This window comes from Tursiops truncatus, chromosome 10 (genome assembly GCF_011762595.2).
Source record: "Tursiops truncatus isolate mTurTru1 chromosome 10, mTurTru1.mat.Y, whole genome shotgun sequence".
Taxonomy (NCBI): Eukaryota; Metazoa; Chordata; class Mammalia; order Artiodactyla; family Delphinidae; genus Tursiops; species Tursiops truncatus.
The window spans coordinates 97,748,633-97,763,217 of NC_047043.1; positions in this window are offsets into that span (position 1 = coordinate 97,748,633).

Sequence of the window (14,585 nt, forward strand, 5' to 3'; positions counted from 1 at the left end):
TAGATTTCCCATCCATTGATGACTCTTGCCTGAAACAATCTTTACTTTGATAGTTGCAAATGATGATTTAACTCCTGCATTTAGCAGCCAGCACTCAGCATTCCACCAAGAGCAAGAGCCCTCTCTTCTCTCCCCATCTATCCATCCATCCTTCTGTCTACCTACCCACCATCTATCTATCTGTCTATCTATCTATCTATCTATCATCAGTTACCTATCCTATCATCTCTTAATCCTTGGTATGGATTGACTCATGGATTTCTTCCCTCCCCTCCATGGTTTATAATTCATTACTGTCCCTACTCTCTTTCTAGAATTCCTATTCTTCAAATTCTGCCATGATCTTCTAATTTTCTTATCTTTTTTCTCCTATTTTTCACCTCTTGATCTTTTAATTCTACCTTCTGGGACAGTTTCTTAACTTTATCTCCTAATTCTTATGTGGAATATTTTCAATTCTAGCTATCATTTCAAGAGCTTTTTCTTGTTTCTGATTGTTCTTATTTCATAGACGCAATGTATACTCTTTTGCCGTTTGGAATATTATTGAACCTGTTTTCTACTCCCTATGTTGTTTCTGTTTCTTTTCCCTGAGCTCCTTTTTTTCCAGATTATTTGTTTTGGGTTTTTTTTTTGTTTTTTTTTTTAATTACTGGTGCGCCTTTCGTGCTGGAGGTGCTCCTCACGTGTTTAGTGATCTTTGACAGAGTATGTTTAAGAATGAGACACGAGCAGGGTTGGCTGCCTGGTGGGCTTCACTGTGATGTGATTTGGTAGGGCACATTTGTTTCTTGAGATGCCCCTAAATCTCAGTGCCTATAGATTTCTTTTTCTCTTGAGGTAGTTTCTCCGGGGGCATATCATCCACTCTTTACCTCGGGGGAAAGTGTGTTGGGGGAAGGGGGGAGGATGGGGAGTTGGAGGGATGATTGGCGAGATGATTGGAGGGAAGAGGACAATATAAGCTTAGATGCTGGAGAACAAAGAAGGAGCTTTTGCTCAGTGCTCCCCCACACCCTCCATTATGCCTACAGTCCCTGTGTCTCTTTCTCTCTCTTTCAATTTCTTCGAAGAACAAATCTCCATTCTTGTGCAGGGTAAGAGAGGAGTAGTCACTTAACTGGGTGGAGTAATCGAGGAGATGTGGGGAATTAGGTGTCCTTGATACAGACTTTCAACCAGCCCTCAATCCTCCCCATCCCAAGTTCACCTGATGCCTCCAATTCCTGAACTTTCTACGGTTCCATAGAATGAACTTTCTTCTCATTGCCCTCTGCCATCTGTAGACTTAGGTTTTAGCTCTCTCCACTCTACTAAGTCAATTATCACAGGTCCTTCTACTTTCCATCTTTTAGAAATTTGTGGAATCCTCTATCCATTGTTGTCTCCTCTCCCATTCCCTTGTGCTGTAGAATTTATGCCATTTCAAGTTCCTATTCTGTCATTTTGAAGATGCTTCAAAGGAGAACAGACTAAAGATATGGATTTGATCCACCTTGTTAACTGGAATGCAAACAAAATTTTGAATCGGGATAAGAGAAACAAAGTCCAAGATTACAATCAACATTCTAGCTACCTTCACTTAATCCTTTCCAGTTCAAGTGGAAATGGCTTCTGGGTATGAGTTCTGTGCACGTAAGTTTGTTCTGTGATCAAGGGGAAAGACATGATCCTAAAGGATTAGTGTAGGGGAGAAATGTGATGTAGCTACTCAGGGAAGGGCATCAAGAAAAACTATTTACATCATATTTCTTTACATAATAGGTAAAATTGTATTTCATATGCATTGACCCACATACCTTCACAGGACGGATCTAGAAAAATGGAACCACTTTAAGAAGACCCAGTAATGGAGATTATCATATGGATATGATACAAATGACCTACACTTCACCATTTAAAATGACAATTCAAATATAATATGGAATACAAGGATAGATTGAATATAAAGTTAAATCAGAAAACAAGACTTAACTTTTGCATGTTCAAAACTAATGTTCAACACCTATTATGTGCCAGGCACAATATTAGATGCTTACTTCCTAGATTTTCTTGCTACATTATCATTAACATCCTCATCAGGAGAAAATGAGTTTTTGGCAGAAATGCAGACAAACCCAGGTTACAGTGATGAAATAGGGAAACTGTGGTTGACTCTATATAGTAAAAAACAAAACAAAACAAAACTGGAGAGTGACTATAAAATATAATCTGCCTAGGGTGCAGGTTGACTTATCACAGCAGGATTCATTCAGTAAAATATGACCTAGGTATTTAAGGAAACTATATTTTATAATCCCATGATTAACTGGAAATTAAGCACTTTGACTGAATCAATAGTTTATTTATAAATATTCGTACGTGTGTGTGTGTGTGTGTGTGTGTGTGTGTGTGTGTGTGAAACCACAGCCAGTTTTCAGGTAAAGTTTATCTTCTCAGTGATGTAGTGTAGGAAAAAGAAGATCCATTGGATGGTCTACTAGGTCAACAGGAAGAAAATCCATATATTGTTTAGGATTTTCAACTTGATACTGCATTAAAACTTTACTGAGTTTTAGTTGAATTATGTAATAAAGGAAGAAAGGAATATTTTTCCTGCACAATTTCTTCACAGAATATTTTGTTGGTGAGGGGTAGAGGGAAAGGGGATTGTGGAACCCTCCACAATGCCTAGTTGAATAAAAAAAGGAGGTCATGGGGCTTCCCTGGTGGCGCAGTGGTTGAGAGTCCGCCTACTGATGCAGGGGACACGAGTTCGTGCCCCGGTCCGGGAAGATCCCACATGCTGCGGAGCAGCTGGGCCAGTGAGCCATGGCTGCTGAGCCTGCGCATCCGGAGCCTGTGCTCCGCAATGGGAGAGGCCACAACAGTGAGAGGCCCGCGTACCACAAAAAAAAAAAAAAAAGGAGGTCATGATATGTACCATCATATCCACTCTGTTTAAAATGAGGGCACTATTCATATATTTATAGAGAGGGTCTAGAAGTATTTACATGGTTAAAAGAGTTTATATCAAACTTTCAGGCTACGTCAGGCCAACTGGTGACCATCATTGTTCCCCACATTTCAAGCCTGGGCAACATATGGGTCAAGATAAATGCTAATATGCGTCTAATGGGAGTGAAAGTTGGTACAACCTTTTGCAAAGCATTGTAGAGCTTCACGTCAGAAAAATGCAAAATGAAACAGTGTACATCAGATTGGAAACAGTTTTAAAATCTTGCCGTACTAAGTGTTGGCAAGCAGGTGGGAAAGTTGATACTGTGTATGCTTGATAGATACAGCATAAATCTAAAGGATCATTTTGAAAAGCATTTTGGCAATGGCTAATAAAGTTGAAAATAGTCATTCTCTGTGACTCAGACACTGCAGCTTTTTATTTTATTTCACCTCTTTTTTTTTTTTTTTTTTGGGGGGTACGCGGGTCTCTCACTGTTGTGGCCTCTTCCGTTGCGGAGCATAGGCTCCGGATGCACAGGCTCAGCGGCCATGGTCCACGGGCCCAGCCGCTCCGCGGCATGTGGGATCCTCTCGGACCGGGCACGAACCCGTGTCCCCTGCATCGGCAGGCGGACTCTCAACCACTGCGCCACCAGGGAAGCCCTATTTCAACTCTTGATTGACTTAATTATATCATCAAGTAGACTTTCTAGAAATGGTTTATCTCCAGAATCTTTGCCTATCAGAGGCGATCTATTCCCTGTATGTTGCTTGTGTTTATCTGTTGCCTGATGACACTTGGGTACAGAGTTTTTCAGTCACAAGTCCCTTACAACGCAAAACATTCAGATGTTGCTTCACTGTTTTCAGATGTTCCTGTGAAGAAGGCTCAAGGCAGCCTGATTCCTTTTCCTGTGTAGGTAAGATCTCCCTGACTCCAGACCTTGTTATCTGGGTAATATTTGAATCCTCCCCTCAGAACATGAGTTTAAGGGCTCATATTAATGGGTTGTGGTTATGTTCTGTCCTGTGAGAGTGGGAAGGGGCTTGAGAGGGTTGGGACTTGGAACAGATGAAGTCGTGGAGCTTTATCACCACCCTTCCTGATGAGTCCTGTATAAAGAGGTCATTTTATTGAGTTTGTGGGGAGATGGGCTGTCCGTGTAGACAAAGGGTTGAGACAGTGAGGTTCTCTTGAGTTTCAGTATGCTTCCCTGTTTTAGGATCATCAAGCTAGTGTATTTAGGGTGAAAGCATTGGGTGTTTTAACTTTTAGTTTGGTGTGGCCTAATATTCCTCCCTCCCACCCACCCACCATCCAGAGACTTTATTTCCTACTTAAAACAAAACAAAACAAAACAAAAACGTGTTTCACTTTCTATGTGGCCGCAGGGAAAAAGAGGCAAATCCTATGAGTTTTTCTAAATTAGGCTCATGAACTATTTATCTAAGGTCGGAAGGAGGAGCTTTTAGTTAGAAGTTCTCTACATTTTGTTATCTTTATTCCCAGTCTTTACACCAAACCTCACTGAGGTTTCCCAGAATTTTCTCTGACTACTGATCATCCCACTGCATTTCTCTCCTGAGAGAGAAAGTCAAGCGTCTATTCCCTGTATCTCCTTTTAACTTGGCAAAATTTGTGTTCGATCTGATGATGTTGCTTGAAGTTTGTAGAATGAGATGGAGACCCTTGCATGGGGTCTTCGTAAGTTGTATATTCCTTGCTCTTGTACATTTGGCTTAACTTAGGAGAGGAAAATTCTTTTGTGATGTCACATTTTAACTACCATCTAAAATTCTTTCCAAGTTCATATTGTACACATCTTCCCTGTTGTGAATGTGGTTGAGTTAAGTACAGAAGATTATTTGCATTGAAATTTTCTATGGGAAATCAGGTCTTCAAAATTTTACTTGAGTGTCTTCACCTGGTCTTCTTTAAAAAATCTTTTGTGGTCATTATTGCTATTTTTACATACTTATTCCTACAAGCAACCTACAGCCCAGAAGAAGATGGAAGAAAGGATCTTTTAAGCAAAATACATTAGACTATTTTTAAGTCTTGAGGAAAGGAGTAACTACAATAACAGCATACTTAGAGCAGACAGTTCTATTTAGGTTAGTGAGTAGCATTAGCTTAAAGATTCTTTATCCACTATTAGTTTACCTTTAATATAAATACATAGAGCATGAAGAAATGTAATAACTTCCAAGATATTCATAAATTAGGTTTTCAGAGAATGACTTTTGTCAGATTTTTTTAAAATAAATTTATTTATTTATGGCTGCGTTGGGTCTTCGTTGCTGCGCACAGGCTTTCTCTAGTTGCAGCGAGCAGGGGCTACTCTTCATCGTGGTGCGCGGGCTTCTAATTGTGGTGGCTTGTCTTTGTTGCGGAGCATGACCTCTAGGTGCACGGGCTTCAGTAGTTGTGGCACCCGGGCTCAGTAGTTGTGGCTCTCAGGCTCTAAGCGCAGGCTCAGTAGTTGTGACACACGGACTAAGTTGCTCCGCGGTATGTGGGATCTTCCTGGACCAGGGCTTGAAACTGTGTCCACTGCACTGACAGGCAGATTCTTAACCACTGCACCATCAGGGAAGTCCCTGTCAGATTTTTTTAACAAGTATATCTTCTACTTAGATACACCCAACTTATGCCACACATTAAAAGGTCAGTTGGGCATGTATATTAATAGTCTAACACTAAAATTCAATAGGAAAATCAGAAAATGGCATTAACAAGCCATCTAAGGGAAAAAAGTACATATAGTCATTAAAAATGTTCACCTCAGTATTTATCAAATACGTTCAAATTAAAAGAAGATACCATTATTTGCTCATCAAATTCACAAAGATAAAGATTTTATTCTAACTGTTGAGAAGAGTGTAATGAGATACTCTGATATAAATAAAAATGAATGCAATCTTGATGGAATGTAATATGAAAATTCTTAGAAAGAAATATTTGAGGATTTTGCACTTAGATCTAGACATTCTGTTGCCAGGAAACCACCCCAAGGAAATGACCTGAGGAGAATATAGGTATTTATGTACAAGAACATTTATTGCACTGTTACTAATAAGAGGAAAAAAATTGAACACAACCTAATGTCAAGTACTAGGAAAGTGCGTGAGTAAATTTTACTACTTTAGGTATAATAATATTTAATCATTAAAATTGTGTTCTGGAAGAATTTTAGCAGCACGGGAAAAGTACAAAGTATACTGTTGAGCGAAAGAAGCAGACTATTCTACTTATGTTAAATCATGATATATTATACACAAGAAATGAATCTGGAAAGAAATACATCAGAATATCCTCAGTGTTCTAAGAATAATATAATTCAAACATGCTTTTAAAACAAACAAAATATAAATTATTATAGATACTTAGTTTTTTTTAGATACTTAGTTTTTAAATAAACATTTCAAGCACCACACACACACGCACAAAAGAATATCCTCAGTGAAACTACCTGGGTAATGGGATGATAGGCGATATTTATTTTTCTTTAAATTTCATTATATTTTCCAAATGTTCTTTAATGAGCACACATTATTTTACAATAAAGTAGATTTAAAAATATGTATTATATTTATATATGCCGTATATAATATCTATATATCCACAATGTGTCCCTGGCAGGATAGGGACATATACATCCTTAAAAATGTAATATAAGGGCTTTCATGATATGTTCTCTACTTACTTTACTAATTTTATTGTTTACTCTTTGCAGATCTTTCCCTTCATTTCAGTCATGCTGAAACCTCTTGCTAAATCTCCCTGAACGTGCCATGTTTATCTACAGATGCTGGATTTTTTTGTTGTTTTTCCTGGAATGCCCTGGGCTTGATTTCAGAAGCAGAGACATTCATTCCTTTGGAGAAAAGACTTGTAAGAACAAGACAGGGCCTAAGGTGGGGAGGGTCTGGGGTATCAGGCAAAACACTAAGACAGGAACTCAGGCACAGGGGAACAGGGAGGAACCCCAGTTATCAGAATCAGGATGCCAAGAAACACATTAAATTAGTAACTAGAGCTACTTGATGCTGAGTCCTCTGCTGCTGGGCTAAAACCCTCCAATTCCCACTCCTAAGGATACGGGAGATGGCTATATTTTGTCTAAAAACAAAATCAAATTCTAAAGCTAAATTTAAAAATGACTTGCAATTAGGGAATTCCCTGGTGGTCCAGTGGTTAGGATTTGGCGCTTTCACTGCCAGGGCCGGGTTCAATCCCTTGTCAGGGAACCAAGATCCTGAAAGCTGTGCAGTGCAGAAAAAAAAAGACTTGCAATTATTGTTTTCATCATTTATCTTCATGAGAAAGCATGATGGAGAATTTAGTATATCCTGAATCCTTACTGAATAATCATCTACTTCAACCTCTGGCAAGCTTTGTCTAAATTCAAGCTTCCCAAACTTTTTCGTATTGTGGAGCACATGGAAAATAGCATTTATACGGCACACAGGGCTAACTCCAAGAGGACACTTGTGGAGAAAGATGGTCAACCTTAGGTCTCTGAGGGCCACAGGCCCTGCCCAGCTTCCCTTAGGGCTGAAACGATCACTATCTCTGCACACCCGAAACACATTCCCTGCACACCAGCTCTGATCGACATCATTTAGCCAGAGGTACATCTATTTTGTTTAGAAATGTCCCTGGGAAAAGACATTCTACCCCTCTTTCAGAGGTAAATTTTTCCTTTGGCTATCAGATTTCCCTGTTTGAATAGCAGCCAGAGATCCCTTATTTCAGACCCCATGCTAATCTAGGCCACCACGATCATTTAGGGACTTTATTTTAGGTGTACACTCATGAGTGCATTCTTTAAAGAAGCCATTTCCTATCACACTTTCTTCTTCTGTAAACCACCCTCCATAACGCATACCTTACTCAGTGACCAGGCTCTGACTTGTACTTTCACAGATTGCTTAATAAGTATCTTTTCTATCAGGGGACAGCAAAACTCTACAAGTAGATACTGAAGTAAATCAGTTAGCATTCAGCCAACAGTTATGTTTCTTGGGTTGCGTGTGGGATTTGGGGAGAGAACAAAAACAAGAGAAGACATGATGGGTTTGTGTAGACCACTATTTTCTGGTGTTTTATTATTCATTAAAAACAGACTTATTTCCATTTTTCTTATTCTCTGCTATAAGTCCTTTCACTGCTAAAGGACTAGGCCTGAAAGTGTCCTGCTTGATTTTGCGGATCATATTTCAAAGGAACAATGGATATGGTCAAAGGCATTACATAGAAGCACTGACAGACGGCTTATTTTTTAAGGGAATAATTTAAATGATATCCACTACAAACTACTTGGGTTTAATTTCTTTCCACCAAGAAGAGGAGAAGAATGATCTTTTGACTTTTTAAACATGCCAATCAATAACTAAACTAGTTCCTACCATGAGTGGTTATAGGGAGTGGTATTCTAGATTGTAGATTCATTGTTTTTTTCTGTCTCTGTGTAGCAGTGTCTATATGTAATATCTGTATAAGCATGTCTTTTTTGCCTCATACCAAATGCTTCCTTAAAATGATGTGTACATCTCTTGCCCTGGAAAGTACTAACTACTGCCCCTTCCTTAGTTCCTGTTTTCTTTACAAATAGTACTTAGCCCTGAGACTTCTCTGGTGGTCCAGCTGTTAAGACTCCAATGCTCCCAATGCAGGGGGCCGAGGTTTGATCCCTGGTCAGGGAACTAGATCCCCCATGCCACAACTAAGAGCCCACGTGCCAAAACTAAAAGAGGTCCCTCCCGCGGCAACAAAGATCCCACGTGCTGCAACTAAGAGCCGCTGTAGCCAAATAAATAAATAAATATTTTTTAAAAATACTTAGTCCTAATAGTGATAGTGGCAGCCTTAGAAGAGTTTCAAAAAGAGGAGTTTGGCAAACAACTTACTCTATGCACCTTGAAGGACATCTAGACCTAGGACAGACAGAGCTTTCTCATCATAACTTTTCAGCACCAATGAGTGATAAATGGGATTTGTTTTTTTTCCAGTGCGTATAAACTGTGTTCTTTGCCATAGGTTTATAGAACAGGATGTGTAGGCAGGCTTTTATGAAGCTGTTTTCGTTCATCTTAGTCAACATGCTTGCAGTTTGGGTACCTGCCAACAGATTAGAGGTGGGGCCTTGTTTTGGCTTAATAGGGCACTTGGCTAGGTTTTCCTAGCCCTCTGGATGGCTGAAAGCAGGGACAGCCCACAGCCTAGTCAGCCATGTTGCTCTTATTGTAAAAATAGCTCAGTTATACCCAGCAACTGCAATCCCAGGTGTTTAGCCAAGAAAAATGAAAACATATGTCTACATAAAAACTTGTGTACGATGTTCATACCGACATTATTCACAGTAGCCTAAAAAGGAAAGCAGTCCAAATGTCCATCAACTGATGGATGGGCAACAAAGTGTGGTGTGTCCATACAGTAGAACTGTATCAAGAGCAATCCAGAGCCATGTAGTGTACTGATACATACTACAACACAGACGTGCTCCAAAACATTATGCTTAGTGAAACAAGATAATCCCGAAACACCATGATTCCATATATATGAAATGCCCAGAACAGGTAAATCCATAGAGACAGTAGATTAGGTTGCCATGGACTCGGGGAGGGGGACAAGAGAAAAAGGGGAATGACTGTTGATGGGTATGCGTTTCTTTTTGGGGTGATGAAAATATTTTAAAACTGATTGTGGTGATGTTTTCACAACTCTGTGAATATACTGAGACCTACAGAACTGTACACTTTAAATAGATGAATCATACAGTATATGAATTATGTCTCAATAAAACTGTTATTAGAATAATAGCTCAGTTATAACTCTCCACCCCTTATGTGTGGGTGGGGAATAGTGACTTCCTTCCAAAGAGGGCAGTGTAGAAAGAGGGAAAAAGGAATCACTTCACAGTGGAGAAACCCGACAAACACTAACCCAGCCAGAGATCAAGGTGGACATGATATGACGAGAATGGCAACAGGTAAACCTCTATGGTCTTCCTCCCCAAAATCCATAATCCTAGTCTAAACAGGAGAAAAACATCAAACACAATTCCCAGCTGAGGGACATTCTACAGAATACCTGACCAGGACTCCTCAAAACTGTCAAAGTCATTGCAAACCAGGAAAGTCTGAGAAACTGTCACAGCCAAGAGGACCCAAAGGAGGCATGACGACTACATGTAATAGGATCCTGGAACAGAAAAAGGACGTTAGGAAAAACTAAGGGAATATGAATAAAGCATGGACTTTAATAATAATATGTATTTTGTGACAAAGTACCCTGCTAATGTAAAATGTTAATATCAGAGGAAACTGGGCGTTACCTAACTTCCCCTTGCCTCGGTTTCCTGATCTCTAAAGTGAGGATAATCACAGTACCCACCTTATTGGTTTGGGGGATTTAAATGATTTAAACCATTTTATATACAATGCTTGAACAGTGCCTGTCAAATAGTAAGTGATCAATAAATGTTAGCTATTATGATTACTATAGTCACTCACGCTTTCTTTCAGATATTTTATTTTAAAATGAGAGAGAGAGATTAAGAAAGAAAATGGACCTAGTGCAATTTATAAGGCTGACTTTTATAAGAGGTTCAGAAATGCTGCCTTTTACAGTGATCATTAAGTAAATACATGCCTGTTTCAGCGGGAGGTGATCTGGAATGGAACACGTAGGTACATTTTTCTCCTTAAACCATGCATGTGTTAGATGGAACAGAAAGGAAGTGAAATTAAAAATATATATTTCCAAGGGGGAAAACATAAAGTCAGGACATTCTTTTGAATTCAGAATTAGTGGGGGACAAACAACTGAGAAATTTACTGTTTGCTCTCACAGAGCCTCATGCTAGAAGTAAATAGGAAAATTTAATTAATTTTAATTATAGTTTTTTTCACTATCACTCATCTTTATCCGGTGGCCAGCCACAGGAGTAGTAAAATCTCAGTGGGAAACTGCACCAGGGAACTCCAAATATAGAAGCAGCAAGGAACTCTAAATACAATTAGTCCCCAAATTAAAAACACCCAGCTTACAAATATTGCATATAGACATAAAAGGTCAATCATAACATACCCAGTTAAACATACCCAGTTTAACATACCCAGTTAAATTTGAATTTCAGATAAATACCAAATAGTTTTTTAATATACATATGTCTCAAAAATTGCATGGGACATACTTATACTAAATAATTATTTGCTGTTTATCTGAAATTTAAATTTAACTGGGTGTCCTGTATTTTTATTTACTAAATCCAGCAACCCTACCCAACGATAATTTTGCTTTTCAATGTTTATGATAGTTTCTTTCTAAAATTATCCTAAAACGCTTGGAAGAAATTAACAGGAGCCCCTTAGAATATCTCATACATTTCCTAAGTGGTAATACTGTAAGCTGTAGTGAGAATGCTTTCTTTCTGTCAAAGATCACTGACTCATAGAAACAAAAATTAGAAGTTACAACAGCTATATCTTTGCAGAAGTATATATTTATCAAGGCACCAGCTTTCTCATCTAAATTCAAGAAAGAAAATGTTTTAAATAATAATGTAGAGGTTTTTACGAGAAAAACAGAGAAAATCTTAGTGAATGAAAGAGAAACAGGGAGAACAGCAGAATAGAGACAGAGGGAGGCATGCAGACAGATGCAGAAAGAAAAAGACAAACGTGGAAGACAGAGGAGGGAACAAAAGGGGGAGGGAGAAGGAAATACAGGAAGCGAGGCACGTGGGCTCTGAGATGTGCATTAGTGGAGACACAGCACTGTTCAGAGGCCACAGTCTTCATGTTTGGGGTGCAGTGGTCCTAACAGCTGGATCAACAGCTCCCTAAGGACCAGATGCAATTAAGCTGAAGGTTGGATGAGTAGGTGTCCCCTACCCTGCTGCCAAAGAATCCTGTGCTTTCAACTGAGATTACACTTTTGCAAAGGAAGGAAGGAGGGAGGGAGGGAGGGAGGGGGAAGAAAAGGGAGAAAAAAGGAAGAATTCTTCCTGGGGAGGGAGGAATGGAAGGAAGGAGAAAGAAAAGGTACCCAACTTTCTCCTTAGTTTTTTTTTTTTTTTAACTTTTTAAAAAATTGAAGTATAATTGATTTATAATGTTGTGTTAATTTCTTCTATACAGCAAAGTGATTCAGTTATACATATATATGAATTCTTTTTCATACTCTTTTCCATTGTGGTTTATCACAGGCTATTGAATATAGTTCCCTGTGTTATACAGTAGGACCTTGTTGTTTATCCATTTTCTTTATAATAGTTTGCCTCTGCTAATCTCAAACTTCCAATCCATCCCTCCCCCACCCAGCCCCCTTGGCAACCACAAGTCTGTTCTCTATGTCTGTGAGTCTGTTTCTGTTTCATAGATAAGTTCATTTGTGTCATATTTGAGATTCCACATATAAGTGATATCATATGGTACGTCTAGCTCTATGTAATTTTTTTGTCTACCTCAGCAAAAGAGAGACCTTTTTTTAAAACATGGACAATCTTGAGTTTGACTTGGGAATTAAATCTGTCTCTGTCTTTCTGTGTGTCTCTCTGTCTCATACACACAGATACACACACACACGCACACACACACACAAGCATGCACACACATCCCACGATTTCATTCTGCTTGTTTGACCCTGACTCAGTTCAGCTTCCTTTCAGTATCCTTGAACCTGGCTTAGGTGGCAGAAGTGAGAAAGAGCTGAGTCACCAAAGATAAAGTATAATTCAAGTAATCCATGTATAAATCATAAAGATTTAGCTGTACATTAAGTTGTTACCAGGCCTAAAGACTCAGACGTTGAGGAAAGAGTTTGACTTGCTATAGTTTGGATCATTCAAAGAATGAAAAATGGTATGATAGCATTTTATTACTAAGGATGGGGTGCATAAATCTTTTTTTTTTTTTTTTTTGCTGTAAGCGGGCCTCTCACTGTTGTAGCCTCTCCCGTTGCGGAGCACAGGTTCCGAACGCGCAAGCTCAGTGGCCATGGCTCACGGGCCCAGCCGCTCCGCGGCATGTGGGATCTTCCCGGACCGGGGCACGAACCCGTGTCCCCTGCATCGACAGGCGGACTCCCAACCACTGCGCCACCAGGGAAGCCCAATCTTTTTAAGAAAACACAGATATGGAAATTTTAGAGGAAAATTTCCTTATGTATCATTGAAATCAGAAATAAATGTGGTCCTGGTTAAAGCATAGACATATCAAAACTCTTTCTTATATGTGCCCTAGTTCTCTAAAGAGAAAATGCCTAATATCAAGAAGCAAGGATGGTGAGAGTAGTCTTTGGGGTTGTTTAATTTAGAAAGAAGCCTGGACAATAGCCAATAAATTTCTTGGCTTTAAATAAGACCCTGGTGACATGTTTCATTTTGATTTCTGAGATTAATTAATTATGGGAAAAATCTTAGAATTTATTTAAAGGGTCACATGGGAAAACATCCACTAGTAGAGAGGTTTGGTCTGAGATTGAGGAGTTCCAAGATAGGATGACTGGCATGTGCAAAACCACTAAGAAACAAATAACAGCTAATGTTCTGGTTATCCAAACTAGAAAAGAGAGATTATTTTTGATACCATTGTAGAGATGGTTAGAACCTTTACAAGCTTTTTTGGGAAAGAACTTGGTGTACAGTGAGAATGGGAAACTTTTCTGAATTGTTCAGCATTTTGTCTCAAGTGCCTAGCACAATGCTTGGCATATACACGCACACACACACACACACACACACACACACACACACGTATATATATTTTATATATAATAAAACAATGGTTTGCCTGATCAAACCTTCAAATGGAAGAGTGCAAATTCAAGAGCAGCTTCAAATTCTGATAAATGGAAGATTAATAAAAAGGTTCAATGAAGAAAGAAATACAGATCATTTTACTGGATTGGAAATGATTTTAGCAATTTAGGTTCCTTAAGCATTTGCCAAGATTATGGCAAAAAGGACTGCAAAAATAAGAGCAGCAGAAACGTCAGACTCTAACCACAACACTTCTGTTGAACTTTGAAATGCAAAGGTGAAGATTCATTTTGGGTCTCTCCTCTATCTATATCTGAGAAGAATTCCACATATTTCATTTGCTTTTCAATTTTTGTTGTAAACTACAGACTATTTGAGAGATTTTTCTACCATGAAATATACTCCAAAAAATGTGTTTTTTAAAAAAGGAAGAATATAAAATCCAAGCAAAAGATCTCATCTAGAGACTTCAATTTTAGCTTGTCTTCTCCTCAATCCTCTTTCCTCATTAGTCTGAGGTTTTCTGCAAAGATAATAAAAATATGACAAAGTCACATGTCTAGTCACATACTTATTCTTCTTTCTCAACTTCCCTCTTTATCTCATGCCTCTCCTGCACTGGAATTCTTTTACAACTTCTGATTATTTTTAAACAGTTGTACTAATAGTTCATCCCCCAAAGTTTTATTAATAGTTTGTTCCATATATTAGTTACTTCTGTCAAAAAAAACCTTTAGCCATCATTTAATTCTTTTTATTTTACTACCAAATGTCCCTTGCTTAATCTGCCTGTAACTCCAGTCTGCAGCTTTCCACATACATTGCTTCACATTTTCCTATGAAAAAGATCATTTTTTTTAGAATTGCCATTCTATA